The following is a 23,236-nucleotide window of genomic DNA, read 5'->3' as shown; positions in this document are numbered from 1 at the left end:
TCTTTGTAGGATTGGACTTGCTGTGTCAATATTTGTGTTGTTTTCTCTACAAATAAAGGTTGGGCTCATGAGCCACTGGCCAGTGAGTATTAGAGCGAGAACTCTCCTTCAGTCTCTAAGCACTGGAACAGGTCCTTGATAGTTCTCCATTGGTGTGCTGGAGACCGTAGCGCCTTCGAGCATTTGTCATCCTTCTTGATGTGAGCATTTTATCTCACTCCAGTCAGTGTCTCAGACCAGCTTCCCCTCCATGGAGCACTGACTGGGTCTGACTCTGTTTTCCCCTCTACTTAACAGTGTTAGTCTACTTAGGAGGCCTTCCTGAAATGGTCTCTAGTACTGGCCCTGAGTTTCCAGTATCTGCAGAGACACATCTGCTTTCAGAGCTCCTATAGCTACGGGCTCAGCAAGGGTCTTCTTCAAGTGGCTTCTCATACAACTCCTGTTAGAAAAGCTTTCTCCCTCAGCATCTACTCCTGTCTGAATGGACTGAATTCTGATCATTGATGCATCCAGTATAGGATACGCTTTTTGATCCTCTTTTGTCTTTTCTTTGGTCTTTCCATCCCTTCTAGAGTATATATTCTCCTCTCCTCCCCTCCCCCTCTCCTTTTTCCCCTTTGTACATTTTCTGTTACCGAGAGTAGGGCATACGTTGTCAAGGCTCTCTCTTTGGTTTAAGCAGTTACACTTATTCCATTTTGAGAGTACTGCCCAAGTAGGGATGACCCCTCTGGAGGGGTCTCTGTACTCTCTTCTGTTCTGTTCTGCTGCCCAAAGTTTCTTGTCTCTGCTATTAAAACCAGTGTTTGTCTGTTGTCACCTACCTTACCGAAGTGTAGCAGCCCTGCAACCTTCCTGGTTTACTTCCTGGAACTTCTGAGACATGAGTGGCGTCTCTTATCCTTTATTCAAATATTCATGGAATGTTTTAAAACGACAATTTTATGGACAGCTGAGATGACTCAATGAGTAAAGAACCCGCTGAGAAGCTTGAGTTTGATCTGTAGCTAAAGAAAGAGAAGGAGACATCTGACTCCAAAACTTATCCTTTGATCTCCCCATACATTCTGTAGCACATGCATACCCACATATTCATCCTATACAAATTCACATATACCCATCAACACATGCACACAGAAACACCAACATGTGTGCTAATAACAACTAAAACTATGAAAAGAAATATTAAATACAGAATTTTATTTTGCTCAAAGGGTCGTAGACACAGGCCATAGAAACACTGACCACAAGACTTGTATCTACTTGCCCAAGAGAACAACAATGATTTAGGGAAGGGGCATTTTTCAGCTTTATCTCACAGCATACAGGCTCATATAGAATCAATAAAGAATTTTGAAACAAGTGCATTTTACCTCAGTTCTCTAGACTTCATGGTAGGTGTTCGTAAGTAAATGCCCAATCATGGCACCTTCTGCCAATGAAACTGACTTTCTATTATAGGAGTTGGATTGAGTCTATGACTTCGGGCAAGGTCCAACAGGGGGCAGAAACTTGAGGAGTTCCCATTCGATGAGGAAAACACAGAACAGGATGGAGACCACAAATTGTTAGGGGAAAGCAGAATTTCTTGGTCCTTCCCCCCCCCCCACCCAGAAATTCACAGAAAGGGCTATCTCAAGACCTATTTTTCATTCTGCAGTAACATAGAGCTACTGAGTGACTTCCTTCCTCTGGGTGTGGCAGAAACTCCTCTCTCAGGGCACCCGTCTGCTCTTCCATTTCAGTCATGCTGGAACCAAAAAGGGTCCTGAAGGAAGAGATGCCCTAGTCCAACCTCTGAAACTGCCGCCAAGGATTTTTGTTATTAGTATTCATTCTCTTTGAAAGGAAGGCTGCTTAGAAGCTGATGTGGTGACTTAGCACAACGGACAAAGCAGTCATAGGTTGTTCATGTGGCTGATCTGACAAGACAGTCATTTTGATGGTGGAATGAAGCTACTTGGGATTTTCCTGGCACCCAGAGAGATTGTTTGAATGATTCTAGATCCATAGAAATAATTTATATTTGCTTATTTACTGTTTTCTGTCTTTCTGTTCACCTTGACTACCATGGTATGCTAGGCCTCAGCATGGAGCCTTTCCCAGAGAAAGTACTTCATGATTATTTATTGAGTAAACAATTAACTGCAGTGTTGTCAACCATCATGTCTCCCACCTACAGCCAGGGCTTAGAAGCATGACTGTCTACAGAATGGGCTGCTACCTAATAAATACTGCAATCGTTTTACAAGGTCTACTGACCATGAACACATTATTCCACCATTGAGTCTCTATTAAAGCACAAAGAGGGTTGACATTTGCCTGGGTTATTTAAATTATCATGCTCTTGTTACATAGGAGAACTCTGGACACTGAAACCAACAAGGGATATGTGGTAAAGGAGAAAGTGGTGCATTTACTCTTGGGCAAAGGAAAAATAGCTGAGAGTTGAGAACTGGATTGTACTCATCAATTTTGGTGTCATACCTGGTTTTGTTTGTATTTCTCCCCTCCCTTCATCTTCTGTGTTTTGTTTCAATGAAAGAATTTGAGAATCCTGGATGAAATAACCATTTCTAGAGCTGGGCCAGTGAACAGTACCATGAGCCTACACAGTTTGCATGCCATGCTGTCAAAACCTTCTAAAGTCATGTCAAAAGGACTTGGCACCAGCATGAAAGGGACCCCTGTGGCCACAGACTACTTTGCTTCAACATCAAAAAGAACAGCCAACATGATGAGTGAAACTGAGCCAACACATAGAACTAGGAATTCTCCATAGCATTTCCTAAAACATCACTGGTCACCTTCAAAACTCATTAGGATAGCAACCTCTTCATACGATATGAAGATTATGGAAAATAGTGCTTCACCTACCATTTTTGCCTCTACAACGTCTTAAATAAACTGCATCTGAGAGAAATTGCTCCCTCACGGAGGGAGCCTTGTGATACACAAAGGAAGACTGATGAAATGAAAGAAGTAGCCATTTTGTAAGTATTTATGAAATAATGGGCACAGGCGCTACCATCCATGGCTATGAACCCTTGGCTAAAAGTTTCATGAGGAACTTGATATGGAAGCCATGAGCCTGACAACACCTGAAGTTCTGTAGCAATTGTGAGCCAACTCAGTGTGAGGAAACCAGACATTACATCAGAGGCTCCTATGTTTTTGCCGCATATCAGAAACATCCAGGGAGCTTTTAAAAACATCCCAGCATTAAGGTCAAGTCTCAAGCCAATTAAGCCACTGTGTCTGAGGTAGAAGTCGAGCATCACTAATTTATGTATCCCCTTGTTAAGACTTTTCCACGTTCCTCCAGTAGAGTGTCATTTCCATTTTCTAATCATGATGTCATGTTGCATTGTAAATGACAAACAATGCTCTTATGGTATGTTGTTTACTAAAACATGGACATCTGACTGTTTATGAAATCCTGGGGACTCCAGACACATGATACACAGTAACACTTCAAGGAAACAAGAAGAAATCCAATGGGAAGACAGCCAAAGGGATATGAGTGCCCCACAATTTTTGGTAAATAGAATTTTAACAAACAAGGGTTATTTAGAATACGTTTCTTAAACTCTAGCTGCAAAGGTTATGCACCTTGCTATGCGAGATTGAACAGTATCTGACTAATAATCTTGTAGGAAATAGTTGTAAAGTCTTCACAAAATAAAAGAAAATAGAGTGAGCTAGGTAAAAGCAATGTAGATAAATACAGTCAAAATACTTGTACAATTACCCAGGAAATACAACAAAATCCACTATTTTGTACAATAAATGATCATTAAAATTAATTAATTAAAATCAAATGGAGTTAGAGAGATGCCTAGGGAGTTAAGACCATTGGATGCTCTTCCAGAGGACCTAGGTTCAACTCCTAGCACTCATATAAAATCTCACATCTGTGCATAACCCCAGTTTCAGGGGATCCAATTCCCACCTCTGGCCTATGTAGGCACCAGACAGGAATGCAGTGTCCTTATGTACCTTCAGGCAAAACATTTATACAAATAAAGTAAAAAAAAATAAATCTAAAGAATGAAAACCATTGCAGGTGGTGTAAGCAGTCAGAAGTTAAAGATCCCAGATTTGACAAGGAATGGACACTCTTCCTGTTCGTCATATCCAGAACCTTTTCTGCCTGGATTATATGCATTAGTGATTACTTTGAGGTACTAATAAAGCATTAGGTCTCATTACGGAAAGAGAGAAAAGCATTTCCCCCTTGGAGTCATTTAAGTCACTTTAGGGAAGCTACCTTTGAATTCTCTACTTCATGCTCTTAGCATCTTCCCTCTCTGCCTTTGTTCCAGTCTGAATTTGTGATCCCCTGAAGGATATCTTGTGAACCTGTGTCTGTGTGCCTATGTGTGTGAGAGAGAGTGTTTGTGTGAGTACATCTCTTGACAAAGGGCTTCACTTCGGTGAAGAGCATAGGAAACATCACCTGGGGAGGGGAATGAGCGATAATTTACCGACATCTTTCAGAGTTTTACAAATATTAAGTCACTGGCCCCAACTGATCCCAACCGACCCAGGCAAAAAATATCATTGCTTATCAACCAGTGTCCATAAATGGTTCATTTCAGTCTTTATGGCAGGCTTAAGGAAGTTTGCTGCTTTCTGAAAGTGATACACATGCATTTTCTGGGTCAGGGGCATGGGAGAGTACATGAGATTACAGGTATGCATTAGCTTAGGTTGTAAAACTTGATTACACGGGAAAGCCAAGACAAGTGAGGTTGATTGTTACATTGTTCTCTTAAAGGCAGGTTAAAGAAAGAGTTTGAGTACACAGTAGGCTAGCAGTCTTAAGTGACCTTAAGGTGTATTATTAACTCTGATTTTGAGGTCCAGAAAAAAAAATTCAGTTCTCTTAGAATGTAAGAGATATTTTCATAATGTTACATCGCCACACTTCTCTAGTTGTTTTGCTTTTGTGCCATCCCACCCCCATCCCCCAACACACAGAACTATAGCAAATTTTGTAGTTGAGTTTTCTACATTTAAAGAAATTACAGGGCTCAGCATACCAGAAATACGATAGAACATAATACAATAGGTGAACGTTGACTTTGGAAAGCCACCTTTACGATCATGGTAGGCCAAAACCCTGGGCAGGTAAGTGTTTTAAGCAACTGTTTAATGTTAAAGGCATTCCCTAATTTTTATTGTCTTAGTATTAGGAGGCAGAAAGCAACAGCTGTAACTTGAAGTAGTTTGGGACTTGGAGAGACGACTCTTGACCTTAAGATAGGCAGGACTCCAGACCTAAAATAGGCAGGACTCCAGGGGCTGGGATTTCTGTGGGAGGGAAACCAAACAAAAATGAGCTGAGCATCTTAACAGATTGTACCCTTGGGAACTTGTAAAATTTCTAAACTACAAACGTGTATGTGAAAGTCCAAGAAACTATACAAAAAGTGGCTTAGAGACTAAAACAATTTTGGGAATAGATTTCTGGGAGACAAAGAGAAGAATTTAAGATCAACAGGAATGGAAGGACCCTGATAACCACCCCAGAGTCTTAGCTGAGAACAGAGAGAGCTTGACATTTTAGGACCAGACGGAAAAAAACGAATAAGCATGACTTTGAAAGTCTTATTTTGTTTGTACTGTATCTGTTTTCCAGAATATTCTAATCTTTGTGGAAGGCAAAACCAAACCCATGTTAAAGAAAGGATTTAAATAGAAATGACAGGTTGTTATTTTGGTGGGGAGGGATATTGTGGCATTGTGACAGAAGCCTTTTACTTAGATAGGAAACCATCAAGAAGAACTCTTAAAATGTGTTATCAGGATAAGAAAGTGTTGCTCTCCAAAATATATGGCTATTGGGGGTTGGCCAAGGAAGACTCACTTTTCTTTAAGAGGTTGGCTATTCGGAATTGGACCATGCTCCAGTGAGCATATGGACAACACAAATTGTATTTTTGTCTTTTAAATCATCTTTATTTTTATTTTCGGAGCAGGTAAGGATGTAATCATAGAAACTGGAAGGCCTGGGAAGTAAGGCTGTTTGAGGTGCAGGGTGTGAAATTCCCAAATAATCATTAATAATAATTCTTAAAAACCTGAAAACAAAAGAAAAGAAAGAAAAAGAGACTTCTGGTTTCTGCCTGTGCCCGGACCTGAACTGTTCCCACAGCTCTCTGTACCCAAAACGCAAAGGGGAGAGCACTGAACTCTCAGAAGTTTTGACAATGCTGAGAGCTCAGGGGAGATGACCACTTCTGCTCACATTAGGAACCTACCTAGTGCCTATGGATACAGAAACCTAGGACCAGTCAGGAGGAGGGCACTTCCAGTTATGCCTGTGCTCAGAGCTGAAAGCAGCTGCCAGGAGCACTGACACACCTGAGAGAAGAGAAGAGATACGATCAAATCTTCTCCTCCAAGCCATGTGCCTAGAGGCTTCAGGACAGAAAAAGCCAAGAGCAGCTCTCTGTTCCCAGATCTGTCTGGAAGAAAACAGGTCTACAGGAGTCCTGACACACAGGCTTACAGGAGGGTCAAGCCACTGTCAGAGAGAGCATGACAAGCTAAGACCAGAGACAACCTGATGGGGAAAGGAAAGCACAGAAACCTGTGCAACAGAAACCAAGGCTACTTGGAATTATCAGAACACAGATATCCCACCAAAGCAAATGCTGGATATCCAAACACACTGGAAAAGCAAGATTGTGATATAAAATCACATCTCATGATGATGATAGAGGACTTTGAGAAGGACATAAATAACTCCCTTAAAGAAATACAGGACAACATAAGTAAACAAGTGAAGCCCTTAAAGAAGAAACACAAAATTCCCTTTAAGAATTTCAGGAAAACACAATCAAGCAGAAAGGGAATTGAACAAAACCTTCCAGGATTTAAAAATGGAAATAGGAACAATAAAGAAAGCACAAAGGGAGACAACTCTGGAGATAGAAAACCTAAGAAACAGATCAGGAGGCATAGATGCAAGCATCACCAACAGAATACAGGAGATAGAAGAGAGAATCTCAGCGGCAGAAAATACCATAGAAAATATTGACACAACCGTCAAAGATAATGTAAAATGCAAAGAGCTCCTAACAACAACAACAACAAAAGCAAAAACAAAAACAAAAAACCAAAAAAACAACAAAACAGCAAATCCAGGAAAAAATGAGAAGACCAAATCTAAGGATAGTAGGTATAGAAGCGAGTGAAGATTCCCAGCTCAAAGGACCAGTAAATATCTTCAACAAAAGTATAGAAGAAAACTTCCCTAACCTAAAGAAAGAGATACCCACAAACATGCAAGAAGCCTACAGAACTCCAAATAGATTGGCCCAGAAAAGAATTTCTTCCCATCACATAATAGTCAAAACACCAAACAAACAAAACAAAGAAAAAATATTGAAAGCAGCTAGGGGAAAAGGTCATGTAACATATAAAGGCAGGCCTATCAGAATTATACCAGACTTCTCACCAGAGACTAGAAAAACCAAAAGATCCTGGGCAGATGTCAGACAGACAGTAAGAGACCACAGATACCAGCATGGGCTACCATATCCAGCAAAACTCTCAATTAACATAGATAAAGAAACCAAGATATTCCATGACAAAACCAAATTTACCCAATATCTTTCCACAAATCCATCCCTACAAAGGATAATATATGAAAACTACAAGGAGGGAAACTATACACTAGAAACTGCAAGAAAGTAGTTTTCTTGCAACAACCACAAAAAAGATAGCCACACAAACATAATTCTACCACTAACAACAAAGATAACAGGAAACAACAATCACTATTCCTTTTTTTTTTTTTATTATTAACTTGAGTATTTCTTATATACATTTCGAGTGTTATTCCCTTTCCCGGTTTCCGGGCAAACATCCCCCTCCCCCCTCCCCTTCCTTATGGGTGTTCCCCTCCCAACCCTCCCCCCATTGCCGCCCTCCCCCCATACACTAGTTCACTGGGGGTTCAGTCTTAGCAGGACCCAGGGCTTCCCCTTCCACTGGTGCTCTTACTAGGATATTCATTGCTACCTATGGGGTCAGAGTCCAGGGTCAGTCCATGTATAGTATTTAGGTAGTGGCTTAGTCCCTGGAAGCTCTGGTTGCTTGGCATTGTTGTACTTTTGGGGTCTCGAGCCCCTTCAAGCTCTTCCAGTTCTTTCTCTGATTCCTTCAATAGGGGACCTATTCTCAGTTCAGTGGTTTGCTGCTGGCATTCGCCTCTGTATTTGCTGTATTCTGGCTGTGTCTCTCAGGAGCGATCTACATCCGGCTCCTGTCGGTCTGCACTTCTTTGCTTCATCCATCTTGTCTAATTGGGTGGCTGTATATGTATGGGCCACATGTGGGGCAGGCTCTGAATGGGTGTTCCTTCAGTCTCTGTTTTAATCTTTGCCTCTCTCTTCCCTGCCAAGGGTATTCTTTTTCCTCATTTAAAGAAGGAGTGAAGCATTCACATTTTGATCATCCGTCTTGAGTTTCGTTTGTTCTAGGGATCTAGGGTAATTCAAGCATTTGGGCTAATAGCCACTTATCAATGAGTGCATACCATGTATGTCTTTCTGTGATTGGGTTAGCTCACTCAGGATGATATTTTCCAGTTCCAACCATTTGCCTACGAATTTCATAAACTCGTTGTTTTTGATAGCTGAGTAATATTCCATTGTGTAGATGTACCACATTTTCTGTATCCATTCCTCTGTTGAAGGGCATCTGGGTTCTTTCCATTTTCTGGCTATTATAAATAAGGCTGCGATGAACATAGTGGAGCACGTGTCTCTTTTATATGTTGAGGCATCTTTTGGGTATATGCCCAAGAGAGGTATAGCTGGATCCTCAGGCAGTTCAATGTCCAATTTTCTGAGGAACCTCCAGACTGATTTCCAGAAAGGTTTTACCAGTCTGCAATCCCACCAACAATGGAGGAGTGTTCCTCTTTCTCCACATCCTCGCCAGCATCTGCTGTCACCTGAGTTTTTGATCTTAGCCAATCGCACTGGTGTGAGGTGAAATCTCAGGGTTGTTTTGATTTGCATTTCCCTTATGACTAAAGATGTTGAACATTTCTTTAGGTGTTTCTCAGCCATTTGGCATTCCTCAGCTGTGAATTCTTTGTTTAGCTCTGAACCCCATTTTTTAATAGGGTTATTTGTTTCCCTGCGGTCTAACTTCTTGAGTTCTTTGTATATTTTGGATATAAGGCCTCTATCTGTTGTAGGATTGGTAAAGATCTTTTCCCAATCTGTTGGTTGCCGTTTTGTCCTAACCACAGTGTCTGAATGACACCCTTTTCCTAATTAATATTCCCTCATGGTTTTAGTCAGTAATTAGTCAGTAATTCCAATGAGTATCAATATTGAATACCTTCCAGTGTATTTATTCAGAATCTCTATTATGTCTTCTGTGATCTATTCCAATTTTTACCTGGATTTCATCCGTTTTCATTGGACTTGCTGCATTCTGAGCACAAGTACATTGTCTGATATGTACAAGACAAACAACCTTTTGTTTGCTGAGTGTGGTTTGTACGAAACATAAATTACAAATTCCTGCTTATAGTTTTTGTGCATTTCTGAGAAAACTTGATCTACTTTAAGCTTGCCACTTTATTCCCTGTAATCTAATCTAGAAGTAATGTAGATTTAAGTTTTACACTTTTAGGTCTGTGGTCTATAAGATTCTGTCTGTAGATTATTGAAAGAAAGGACTACTACTGATTATCCCTCATGGTCTGGATATGTAGGTGTTCTGACGCTATTTGTTTAAAAGACTCTGGCCCTTGTTGGCCTTTTGTGGAATCTTCATTAAAAGATCAATGGGTAAAGTCTGAGTCTATTTGTCGGTTTACATCTGCTTCCTTTAATTCCCCTGTCTGTTCTTTCAATGTTAACACACTGTCTTGATCAGTGGATCTTTATACTTAGTCTAGAAATCAAGTTGTATAAGGATTTGTTTCTTATTAAAATTGCCTTGCCTGTATTTTAGTGAATTTGCATTCCATGCATATTTTAAAATCAGTTTGTCAATTGTTAGAAGAAGTCCTGCTGGGTTTCTGATTGGATTGCACTGAATCTGTCGATTGACTTGGAAAGAAATGCCATTATTAACAATAGTGAGTCTTGCCATCTATGAATGTTTTGTCTTTTCATTTATTTAGTTCTCTTTCATTTCTTTCTGCTGTTTTACAGTTTGTGGCATAAAAGTCTTACATATATTTCCCATTTCTGAACAATATAATAAATGGAGTTATACACTTAGTTTTCTTTTTCAGTGTTTTTTTCTGGGAGGCAGTACTGATTTTATATATTACTCTGACATTTAACCCTGATACATTTATTTATTAGTTCTCCTTACATCTTTTTAAGGAATTTTACATACATGATTATGTCAGCTATAAATAAAGATAGCTTTATTTCTTTCTGGCCTTTATTTGATGTGTAACTCTAGGCTGTCCTTCACTTTTCCAGCCTGACACTGTCTGGTGAAAAAAATGTATAGCAAAACCCTTACAGTGCTTATCATCTCCCCTCTGTATATTGGTATGAAATACAAGCTTTATCCATTAGATATCTTTTTAGATCTGCATTTGGGGTTTATCTGTCTGTCATTTGCTAGTTTTTATTCTCCCATACATTCCGCACCTCATCTAAGAAATTTTTCTTTTTCTGACATAGCCCTATTATTTCTTTTTCTTTTTTATTTCTATATCTTTTTTAATTGGATTTTTTATTTACATTTCAAACATTATTCACTTTGTACAATGGGATAAGAATGGGTCAATTTGCATTCTTCTACATGCTGACCTATAGTTGAACCAGCATCATTTGTTGAAAATGCTATTTTTTTTCCACTGGATGGGTTTAGCTCTTTTGTCAAAGATCAAGTGACCATAGGTGTGTGGGTTCATTTCTGGGCCTTCAATTCTACTCCACTGGTCTACCTGCCTGTCTCTGTATCAATACCATACAGTTTTTTTTATCACTATTGCTCTGTAATACCGCTTGAGGTCAGGGATGGTGGTTCCCCCAGAAGTTCTTTTATTGTTCAGGATAGTTTTCGCTATCCTGGGGTTTTTTTTTTTTTTGTTATTCCAAATGAATTTGCAAACTGCTCTTTCTAACTCTATGAAGAATTGAGCTGGAATTTTGATGGGAAATGCACTGAATCTGTAGATCGCTTTTGGTAAAATGGTCATTTTTACTATATTAATCCTGCCAATCCATGAGCATGGAAGATCTTTCCATCATCTGAGATCTTCTTCAATTTCTTTCTTGAGAGACTTGAAGTTCTTGTCAAACACATCTTTCACTTGCTTGGTTAGAGTCACACAGAGGTATTTTGTGTTATTTGTGACTATTGTGAAGGGTATCATTTCCCTAATTTCTTTCTCAGCCTGTTTATCCTTTGAGTAGAGGAAGGCTACTGATTTGTTTGAGTTAATGTTATGTCCAGACACTTTGCTGAAGTTGATCATCAGGCTTAGGAGTTCTCTGGTGGAACTTTTGGGGTTACTTAAGTATACTATCTTATCATCTGCAAATAGTGATATTTTGACTTCTTCCTGTCCAATTTGTATCCCTTTGACATCCTTTTGTTTTCTAACTGCTCTAGTTAGGACTTTGTGTAATATATTGAATAAGGACAGAGAGAATGGGCAGCCTTGTCTAGTCCCTGATTTTAGTGGGGTTGTTTCAAGTTTCTCTCCATTTAGTTTGTCTTTTACTATGTTTAGGTATGGGCCTTGAATTCCTGATCTTTCCAAGTTTGAACATGAAGAGGTGTTGAATTTTGTCAAATGCTTTCATAGCATCTAATGAGATGGTCTTTTTTTTATTTGTGTTTATTTACATAGTGGATTTCGTTGATGAATTTCCACATATTGAACCACCCTTACATCCCTAGGATGAAGTCTAGTTGATCATGATGGATGATCGTTTTGATGTGTTCTTGGATTCAGTTTGCGAGAATTTTATTGAGTATTTTTGCATCAATATTAATAAGGGAAATTGGTCTGAAGTTCTCTTTCTTTATTGGGTCTTTGTGTGGTTTAGGTGTAAGAGTAATTGTGGCTTCATAGAAAGAATTTGGGTAGTGCTCCTTCTGTTTCTATTTTGTGGAATAGTTTCGACGGTATTGGTATTAAGTCGTCTATGAAGGTCTGATAGAAATCTTCACTAAGCCCATCTGGTCCTGGGCTTTTTTTGTTTGGGAGACTTTTAATAATTGCTTCTATTTCTTTAGGAGTTATGGGACTGTTTAGATCTGATCCTGATTTAACTTTGGTACCTAGTATCTGTCTAGAAAATTGTCCATTTCATTCATATTTCCCAGTTTTGTTGAATATAGGCTTTTATAGTAGGATCTGATGATTTTTGAATTTTCCTCAGATTCTGTTGTTATGTCTCCCTCTTCATTTCTGATATTGTTAATTTAGATATTGTCTCTGTGCCCTCTGGTTAGTCTGGCTAAAGATTTATCTATCTTGTTGATTTTCTCAAAGAACCAGCTCCTGGTTTTGTTGATTCTTTGTATAATTCGTTTTGTTTCTACCTGGTTGATTTCAGTCCTGAGTTTGACTATTTCCCTCCTTCTACTCCTCTTGGGTGTATTTGCTTCTTTTTGTTTTAGAGCTTTTAGGTGTGCTGTCAAGCTGCTGATGTATGTTTTCTCTAGTATCTTTTTGGAGGCACTCAAAGCTATGAGTTTTCCTCTTAGCTTTCACTGGGTCCCATAAGTTTGGGTATGTTGTGCCTTCATTTTCATTAAATTCTAAAACGTCATTAATTTCTTTCTTTATTTCTTCCTTGATGAAATATCATTGATTACAGGATTGTTCAACTTCCATGTACCTGTGGGCTTCTTGTCACTATTGTTTTTGTTGAAGACAGCTGTAGTCCATGGTGATCTGATAGGATGCATGGAATTATTTCAATCTTCTTGTATCTGTTGTGGCCTGTTTTGTGATGGTGCTTTTGGAGAAGGTACCATGAGAAGAAGGTTATTATTTTGTTAAAGGATGAAACATTCTATAAATATCTGTTAAGTCCATTTGATCCATAACTTCTGTTAGTTTCTCTATATCTCTGTTTAATTTCTGTTTCCATCATCTGTCCATTGATGAGAGTGGGGTGGTAAAATTTCCCACTATTATTGTGTGAGGTGCAATGTGTGCTTTGAGGTTTGAGTAAGGTTTCTTTATGACTGTAGTGCCCTTGCATTTGGAACATAGATATTCAGGATTGAGAGTTCATCTTGGTGGATTTTTTCTTTGATTAATACGAAGTGTCCTTCCTTATCATTTTTGGTAACTTTTGGTTGAAAATTGATTTTATTTGATATTAGAATGGCTATTTCAGCTTGTTTCTTGGGACTGTTTTCTTGGAAAAATTTTTTCTAGCTTTTTACTTTGAGGTAGTGTCTCTCTTTGTCACTCGGTATATTTCTTGTATGAAGCAAAATGATGGATCCTCTTGATGTATCCAGTGTGTTAGTTTAGGGTTTTTTTTGGGGGGGGGTGAGTCTATTGACATTAAGAAATATTAAGGGGGTTGGGGATTTAGCTCAGCGGTAGAGCGCTTGCCTAGCAAGCACAAGGCCCTGGGTTCGGTCCCCAGCTCTGGGAAAAAAAGAAAAGAAAAGAAAAAGAAATATTAAGGAATAGTGATTGTGGGAAGTCCCACACCCGCGGATCCCGGCCCGCAGCAGCTCTCTGCTCCCAGACCCGGTGAGAGAGAGACCCAACCGCCTGGTCAGGTGGGCACTCCTGAGGCTGCAGAGCGGAAGAGACCACCAACACTGCTCACCCCTGCCCACATCCCTGGCCCAAGAGGAAACTGTATAAGGCCTCTGGGCTCCCGTGGGGGAGGGCCCAGGAGCGGCAGGACACCTGCCTGAGACACCTCCGGAACCTGAAAGAAACAGACCGGATAAACAGTTCTCTGCACCCAAATCCCGTGGGAGGGAGAGCTAAACCTTCAGAGAGGCAGACAAGCCTGGGAAACCAGAAGAGACTGCTCCCTGCACACACATCTCGGACGCCAGAGGAAAAAGCCAAAGACCATCTGGAACCCTGGTGCACTGAAGCTCCCGGAAGGGGCGGTACAGGTCTTCCTGGTTGCTGCCGCTGCAGAGAGCCCCTGGGCAGCACCCCACGAGCGAACTTGAGCCTCGGGACCACAGGTAAGACCAAATTTTCTGCTGCAAGAAAGCTGCCTGGTGAACTCAAGACACAGGCCCACAGGAACAGCTGAAGACCTGTAGAGAGGAAAAACTACACACCCGAAAGCAGAACACTCTGTCCCCATAACTGACTGAAAGAGAGGAAAACAGGTCTACAGCACTCCTGACACACAGGCTTATAGGACAGTCTAGCCACTGTCAGAAATAGCAGAACAAAGTAACACTAGAGATAATCTGATGGCGAGAGGCAAGCGCAGGAACCCAAGAAACAGAAACCAAGACTACATGCCATCATCGGAGCCCAATTCTCCCACCAAAACAAACATGGAATATCCAAACACACCAGAAAAGCAAGATCTAGTTTCAAAATCATATTTGATCATGATGCTGGAGGACTTCAAGAAAGACATGAACACACTTAGGGAAACACAGGAAAACATTAATAAACAAGTAGAAGCCTACAAAGAGGAATCGCAAAAATCCCTGAAAGAATTCCAGGAAAACACAATCAAACAGTTGAAGGAATTAAAAATGGAAATAGAAGCAATCAAGAAAGAACACATGGAAACAACCCTGGATATAGAAAACCAAAAGAAGAGACAAGGAGCTGTAGATACAAGCTTCACCAACAGAATACAAGAGATGGAAGAGAGAATCTCAGGAGCAGAAGATTCCATAGAAATCATTGACTCAACTGTCAAAGATAATGTAAAGCGGAAAAAGCTACTGGTCCAAAACATACAGGAAATCCAGGACTCAATGAGAAGATCAATCCTAAGGATAATAGGTATAGAAGAGAGTGAAGACTCCCAGCTCAAAGGACCAGTAAATATCTTCAACAAAATCATAGAAGAAAACTTCCCTAACCTAAAAAAAGAGATACCCATAGACATACAAGAAGCCTACAGAACTCCAAATAGATTGGACCAGAAAAGAAACACCTCCCGTCACATAATTGTCAAAACACCAAACGCACAAAATAAAGAAAGAATATTAAAAGCAGTAAGGGAAAAAGGTCAAGTAACATATAAAGGGAGACCTATCAGAATCACACCAGACTTCTCGCCAGAAACTATGAAGGCCAGAAGATCCTGGACTGATGTCATACAGACCCTAAGAGAACACAAATGCCAGCCCAGGTTACTGTATCCAGCAAAACTCTCAATTAACATTGATGGAGAAACCAAGATATTCCATGACAAAACCAAATTTACACAATATCTTTCTACAAATCCAGCACTACAAAGGATAATAAATGGTAAAGCCCAACATAAGGAGGCAAGCTATACCCTAGAAGAAGCAAGAAACTAATCGTCTTGGCAACAAAACAAAGAGAATGAAAGCACACAAACATAACCTCACATCCAAATATGAATATAAAGGGAAACAATAATCACTATTCCTTAATATCTCTCAATATCAATGGCCTCAACTCCCCAATAAAAAGACATAGATTAACAAACTGGATACGCAACGAGGACCCTGCATTCTGCTGCCTACAGGAAACACACCTCAGAGACAAAGACAGACACTACCTCAGAGTGAAAGGCTGGAAAACAACTTTCCAAGCAAATGGTCAGAAGAAGCAAGCTGGAGTAGCCATTCTAATATCAAATAAAATCAATTTCCAACTAAAAGTCATCAAAAAAGATAAGGAAGGACACTTCATATTCATCAAAGGAAAAATCAACCAAGATGAACTCTCAATCCTAAATATCTATGCCCCAAATACAAGGGCACCTACATACGTAAAAGAAACATTACTAAAGCTTAAAACACACATTGCACCTCACACAATAATAGTGGGAGATTTCAACACCCCACTCTCATCAATGGACAGATCATGGAAACAGAAATTAAACAGTGATGTCGACAGACTAAGAGAAGTCATGAGCCAAATGGACTTAACGGATATTTATAGAACATTCTATCCTAAAGCAAAAGGATATACCTTCTTCTCAGCTCCTCATGGTACTTTCTCCAAAATTGACCATATAATTGGTCAAAAAACGGGCCTCAACAGGTACAGAAAGATAGAAATAATCCCATGCGTGCTATCGGACCACCACGGCCTAAAACTGGTCTTCAATAACAATAAGGGAAGAATGCCCACATATACGTGGAAATTGAACAATGCTCTACTCAATGATAACCTGGTCAAGGAAGAAATAAAGAAAGAAATTAAAAACTTTTTAGAATTTAATGAAAATGAAGATACAACATACTCAAACTTATGGGACACAATGAAAGCTGTGCTAAGAGGAAAACTCATAGCGCTGAGTGCCTGCAGAAAGAAACAGGAAAGAGCATATGTCAGCAGCTTGACAGCACACCTAAAAGCTCTAGAACAAAAAGAAGCAAATACACCCAGGAGGAGTAGAAGGCAGGAAATAATCAAACTCAGAGCTGAAATCAACCAAGTAGAAACAAAAAGGACCATAGAAAGAATCAACAGAACCAAAAGTTGGTTCTTTGAGAAAATCAACAAGATAGATAAACCCTTAGCCAGACTAACGAGAGGACACAGAGAGTGCGTCCAAATTAACAAAATCAGAAATGAAAAGGGAGACATAACTACAGATTCAGAGGAAATTCAAAAAATCATCAGATCTTACTATAAAAACCTATATTCAACAAAATTTGAAAATCTTCAGGAAATGGACAATTTCCTAGACAGATACCAGGTATCGAGGTTAAATCAGGAACAGATAAACCAGTTAAACAACCCCATAACTCCTAAGGAAATAGAAGCAGTCATTAAAGGTCTCCCAACCAAAAAGAGCCCAGGTCCAGACGGGTTTAGTGCAGAATTCTATCAAACCTTCATAGAAGACCTCATACCAATATTATCCAAACTATTCCACAAAATTGAAAGAGATGGAGCCCTACCGAATTCCTTCTACGAAGCCACAATTACTCTTATACCTAAACCACACAAAGACACAACAAAGAAAGAGAACTTCAGACCAATTTCCCTTATGAATATCGACGCAAAAATACTCAATAAAATTCTGGCAAACCGAATTCAAGAGCACATCAAAACAATCATCCACCATGATCAAGTAGGCTTCATCCCAGGCATGCAGGGATGGTTTAATATACGGAAAACCATCAACATGATCCATTATATAAACAAACTGAAAGAACAGAACCACATGATCATTTCATTAGATGCTGAGAAAGCATTTGACAAAATTCAACACCCCTTCATGATAAAAGTCCTGGAAAGAATAGGAATTCAAGGCCCATACCTAAACATAGTAAAAGCCATATACAGCAAACCAGTTGCTAACATTAAACTAAATGGAGAGAAACTTGAAGCAATCCCACTACAATCAGGGACTAGACAAGGCTGCCCACTCTCTCCCTACTTATTCAATATAGTTCTTGAAGTTCTAGCCAGAGCAATCAGACAACAAAAGGAGATCAAAGGGATACAGATTGGAAAAGAAGAGGTCAAAATATCACTATTTGCAGATGACATGATAGTATATTTAAGTGATCCCAAAAGTTCCACCAGAGAACTACTAAAGCTGATAAACAACTTCAGCAAAGTGGCTGGGTATAAAATTAACTCAAATAAATCAGTTGCCTTCCTCTATACAAAAGAGAAACAAGCCGAGAAAGAAATTAGGGAAACGACACCCTTCATAATAGACCCAAATAATATAAAGTACCTCGGTGTGACTTTAACCAAGCAAGTAAAAGATCTGTACAATAAGAACTTCAAGACACTGAGGAAAGAAATTGAAGAAGACCTCAGAAGATGGAAAGATCTCCCATGCTCATGGATTGGCAGGATTAACTTTTGTTATTCTTCACTAAAAATGTTTCAAGGTACTTGTTATGAATCAAAAATATTATAGCAACTAATGAATTATGTGGGTGTAGCATGTTTCATGATCTGAAGATGCTAACTAGAATTCTTTGAAGGACTGGAGGGAAATCAAACATAGACTATATATTAGACGTGAAAGAATCATTGTTTATGGATTTATATGGGTTGCCATGTTATTTTTAAAGTCTTTGCCTATAAGAGCTATTCGCTGGAGTACATATAGGTGAAATAACAGCGCTAGGACTGGTTGCTTCAGCAAAAAGCAATATATATATTGCTGGGAGATGAGATAACCATCATGGAAGTCTACAATGGTCTCATATTAACTGGTCCTGAGACTACTGCATAAAATATTTTTTAAGGTAAAAATTAAAATCTCTAAGTAAAGGCAGGGTTTAGAATTAAGTAGAAAGTCCAAGAGCCTACAAATACTTCTGTGATATATATGTACTAAATACAGTTCATTTTACTCTGAAAATCAATATACCCACAGCACCACAATGCCTGTGTAAAAACGTCCTGTTTCATAACCTACATGGCAAGAAATTCCTCAGGGATCCAGAAGCATGACAAGAAGTAGAACGAAATTTAAGAGAGTCCAATTAGGTCCTGAATGACAGCCTGGCAGGTGTATCATGAAAAACAGAATCCTTGTTTTCTCCAGAGACTGATTTATTCTGAGCCCAATGTGAGGAACCCACGTTTGTATAATCCAGGGAATTTCAAATTTATTCTTCTGGTCCCTGGTTATCTCAGTCTGATGCCTTCCCAGTTTTTGAAGGAAGAAGATAAAATGTTTAGTGGAAAACAAATTCTGAAACCATCAGTCAGAATCCTAGCAGGAAGGGGAAGTCACGACCACCTGCACATCTGAGGTGAATCAACTGAAGGAACAATTTTTGGAACTACAAACAGGGCTATAAGTAAAGGACTCTGAAGACACTGCAGCAGGATCCCTCAGGTACCAAAAATGGAGGCTGAGGTCCCGCTGCAGCAGGCTATCTTTGGTACTCATAAAGGATGCTGAAGCCACTGTAGCAGGATGCCCTTGGTATCCTGGTCCTAAAAAGATAATGCTACCAAAGTCTGGTAAGATGAAGGGTGCTGTCTCCACAAACTGGAGACACAAAAGAGCCCTGCAAGAAACAGGATGAGAAAGGCAGACCATGGTCTAAAGACCAACTAAAGACCAACATCCCTTTCCTTCTGCTTGCATGATAAGATTTCAGTCTAGGACTTCCCCATGAACCAATCAATGATGGAAATCATCATCATAGAAATGGGGGTCTGCAGAGGCAAACTCCTGGGTCAACAAAGACCATTGGGAGTATGGAAGACAGACATTCCCAGCACACAAGCCCAAAGTAGAATCTTCCTCACACTGAAATAAATGTATCCTTTAAAGTCATAACTACTTAAAACTGAGGGCCCAATGGTAAAATCACATATATAATCAGACCCATTGTTTCTGATCCTTAGTTAAAAGGAGGACTATAGTTATACTTCTCATAGAAGAGCTGAGAACAATGCGTGTTCAAGGCTTGTCCTCATAATATACATAAATATGGCACCGGGTATGGGTATAAGTAACCACTCAGAGTCTTTTGCAAAACCAAACAGGATGAAGCATTTCTTCATTAAACTCTTTTTTTTCCTTTTTTCTTTTTTTCGGAGCTGGGGACCGAACCCAGGGCCTTGCGCTTGCTAGGCAAGTGCTCTACCACTGAGCTAAATCCCCAGTCCCTTCATTAAACTCTTATAAACTAGATGAACAGAAAAACGAAGGGTGGTGCGCACTGACTATGGGGCTTTCTCATCCCCTTCATAAAGAGAAGGAGTGCAAGCATGCCAGTAGAAGAGCAACTTCAAAGTCAAAGCCAGCAGAAGGAACATCACCCGGAGAGGGTCCCTGGAATCCTCACCAGTATGGACTAGCTCTTCCCTTCCTTCCAAATTCCTCGTACCTCTCTGACCAGTGATATGGGCTTTTCCCTTGATTGATGATTTCTGTAGGGCTGGTTACCTACTACATCCAGTTCCATTCAGCTGTCATTTCCCAAGAGAAGCTTTACCAACCACCTCAATGATGTCAAATCTGAGGCTCATTTTCACAGGAACTAGAAATGTCCTTCCTAGAATGGGTTTCACATATTTGACTGTCTGGCTGTTCTGTTACTGCCTTATACAACACTACATTGCCTGGGGCCTCAAACATTACCTGACTCAGATAAGTAACCAATTGTTTAATGGATGAGAAGAAACAGCCCAGAAGAAAATGGGGGAGAGGAGAAGAAATTCAAGAAGGGAGAGGGGCAAGGGTGAGGGTAGGGGAAAGGAAAGTATTTTGCATTTCACATATATTTTCTCTTCCATCTCTTTTCCTCCTTCCCTCCCTCCCTCTCTCCCTTCCTACCTCCCTCTGCCCCTCCTTCCTCCTACCTTTCAATAATCTACTATTTCATCCATCATTTTTCTTGAATTATGATCTTTAATGAAAGGCCTTTCAACAAATTACTGCAATGTCCACATAATACTCCAGATTCATATAATCCAATGCTAATGATCTTGCCTCCTGGTTTGTTACAGCTGCAGCTTATTCACAGGTATTCGGACAAGAACATAGGAACCCACCACGGCGATTTCTTAAGGGTTCTCAATGGGAGTTGATCAAATGGATTTCAGAAGTCTCCATGATTTAGACATTTCAATTAACTTAAGTGTTATCAGAACTCAAACCCAGAAAAAAAATTAAGAATATTTCCTTTCAATAGTGAGAGACACCCCTCTGGAAATATGCAAAGACATACCTTGTTGGTGGTGATGTTCTTATGTCAGTCTAGGACAGAGCACATGGGAGTGTTTTTTGCAAAGGTGAAGGGTAGATACAAGGAAATGGGGTGATGAGTGGGACTGAGGTGTAGGATGTGAAGCTCACAAAAAATTGCTTAAAAGTTAAAAAAAAAGAGCAACAGATTGTTTTATGATCATCTCTTTTGAATACTTGACGCCTTTTATTTTGATTTTTATTTATTTATTTTAATTGTTTTAGGGTTTCTCATTTGGTTGATTTTTAAGAAAGGTTGATTTTTTTTAAAGATTTACTTATTTATTTAATGTATGTGAGTACACTGTAGCTGTCTTCAGCCACACCAGAAGAGGGCAGCAGATCTCATTACAGATGGTTGTGAGCCACCATATGGTTGGTGGGATTTGAACTCAGGACCTCTGGAAGAACAGTCAGTGCTCTTAATCACTGAGCCATCTCTCCAGCCCTGAAATAGCCCTGGCTGGTCTGGAACCCACTGTATAGACCAGGCTGGGCTCTGAGTCACAGAAATCCTCCTGCTTTGGATTCCCAAGTGCTTTTGTTTGAAGGCTTGGGCTTTATAACCTTGTCGCTGCTTCTCTTCCTTGAAACAGGAAGCCCTGAGTCTGGGTTGGTTTAGAACTCCTTAAGAAACTGATACTGGTCTCAGGCTCCTGATTATCCTGCTTTTACCTTCTGGATGCTAGAATGATACAATTACAGATATGTATCAAGTGCTCTAGCTCTTATCACCATCTGTCACAGCTTCATAATTGGTCAAATTTCTCCTTTATTTTATGCAAACATATATGTATTTTTTCTGGATTCTTATTTATCTCTAATCTCAAATGCTAGGAAAGTCGACTGCACATGGAGGGAAGGTTTGGTGAATAACCAACCTGACACAGGAAAGAAGGCAAACGTTTGTTACCATGTGTGTGCCTATTTTACCAAGAGTTTGAGCAGTAGCAACTGGCATGGTCAATGTTTAGGTAAGAATATCTAGTATATAGGCACAGTGTTAACATGTGAGGAACATGTGACCTCACAGGTCCTCTTGACAACTCGAGGAGCTGAACTATTATGTCTGAATACTGAGTGTTGAAGGGCTTTACTTATGTGATCAGCACTAGCCGCTCTTTCCTAAGTTGTTAATAGTTCTTTCTACTTTGCTCTTCCCAATTTCTATCAATCATGACAATTAATCCAACAAAGCATGAATATGGCACCTAAGGGGAATATTTAAAAATCTCACTATAAATGAGTGTTTTGTAGAAGCACAGTATAAGGTAGAGAACGAAGAACTACTCTACGCTGGGAGGAGTTGAGGAACTTTGATCCTTATCTGACCCCTCATAATCCCAGGAGTGCACCTCAGCAACATCTAGAACACTCTGCAGCTAAATTTGGGGAATGACGTTATAAACTGAGAAACTGAATTGAAGCATCAAGATTAATTGTCTTATTAAGTGAGGAACTGGACAGATGGATTAGCCTGGCTCCACTGTCTAACAAAAGAGTGAGAAGGCAAATGTTTCCAGAAGAAAAAAAACTGAAAACATTAATACGTTTAATAACCTCCCCCAAATCTTATTGATCCTGAACTATTCTCATGCAAGGAAAACACATAAAGCAATGGCTACAAGTTGCCCAGGAAAAACGACCCCAGAAGCTATGAAAACACTTAGCAGTGCCACCGTAGCTGTGCTAAGCTGAAGCCCCCATCTAGCATCATATGTAGACATACATCATCATAGCAGATCGGATCAAGCTCTTTTCATGTTTATGTGCGTGTTTGTGCTGTGGGCATATTTTCTCAGGCTGAGTTTCACTTTGTTCTTTAACTTTTCATCACCAACCCCCAAACCCTTGAACCTCAACATCCTTATTCTACAGCTCAGTGGTGGTAACGTTGTAACCCCTTGTTATTCCCAACTGACATGGGAATGAACTGACTGTCAGAGTGTATTTCCTTGCCTCTGGGAGTAGTTTTTAAATCATCTTTTAAAATGTCACGGGACCTGGATTTTATGTTCCTGTGGCTGGACTTTTAAAGGTAACTGACTTACAGCCACCAGTGCCCTGAAATGTGGTTTGCTGAAGCATGGTCCTCACCAAAACTTCTGTTCTGTGGTGAGATACACTTAGCCTATGCCACCTGTAGCACATACACGTGAAAATTTGCAAGATACAAAACATGTAAAGAGTTTGGGAAATCCTGAGGCAAACAGAGCTTGTGAAATGAAAATATAGTTTCTGTACAAATTTAAACATGAAGGAGAAACACCACATATAAAAGCAAGGACTGAGGGATATTAGCACATGGATGAGTTCATTTTGTTTACTCAATGGGAAGTGCATTTGTAACCAGAAGTTTCAGAATTCTATACTATCTGTACATAACAAAC

The 23,236-nt window shown here is 39.7% G+C and overlaps 1 protein-coding gene across 5 annotated transcripts in view; it reads right to left on the bottom strand.

The window, feature by feature from the left end:
• Fhit (fragile histidine triad diadenosine triphosphatase) overlaps positions 1 to 23,236 on the bottom strand; it is a 1,507,501-nt gene that overhangs the window by 916,906 nt on the left and 567,359 nt on the right. The window contains exon 4 of one of the 5 annotated variants that reach the window (XM_063274602.1): positions 828 to 1,010. The gene's annotated coding sequence lies outside the window, so the exon portion shown is untranslated. 5 annotated transcript variants of the gene reach the window in all.

This window comes from Rattus norvegicus, chromosome 15 (genome assembly GCF_036323735.1).
Source record: "Rattus norvegicus strain BN/NHsdMcwi chromosome 15, GRCr8, whole genome shotgun sequence".
Classification (NCBI taxonomy): domain Eukaryota; kingdom Metazoa; phylum Chordata; class Mammalia; order Rodentia; family Muridae; genus Rattus; species Rattus norvegicus.
This window is presented reverse-complemented; position numbering and strand designations above follow the sequence as displayed.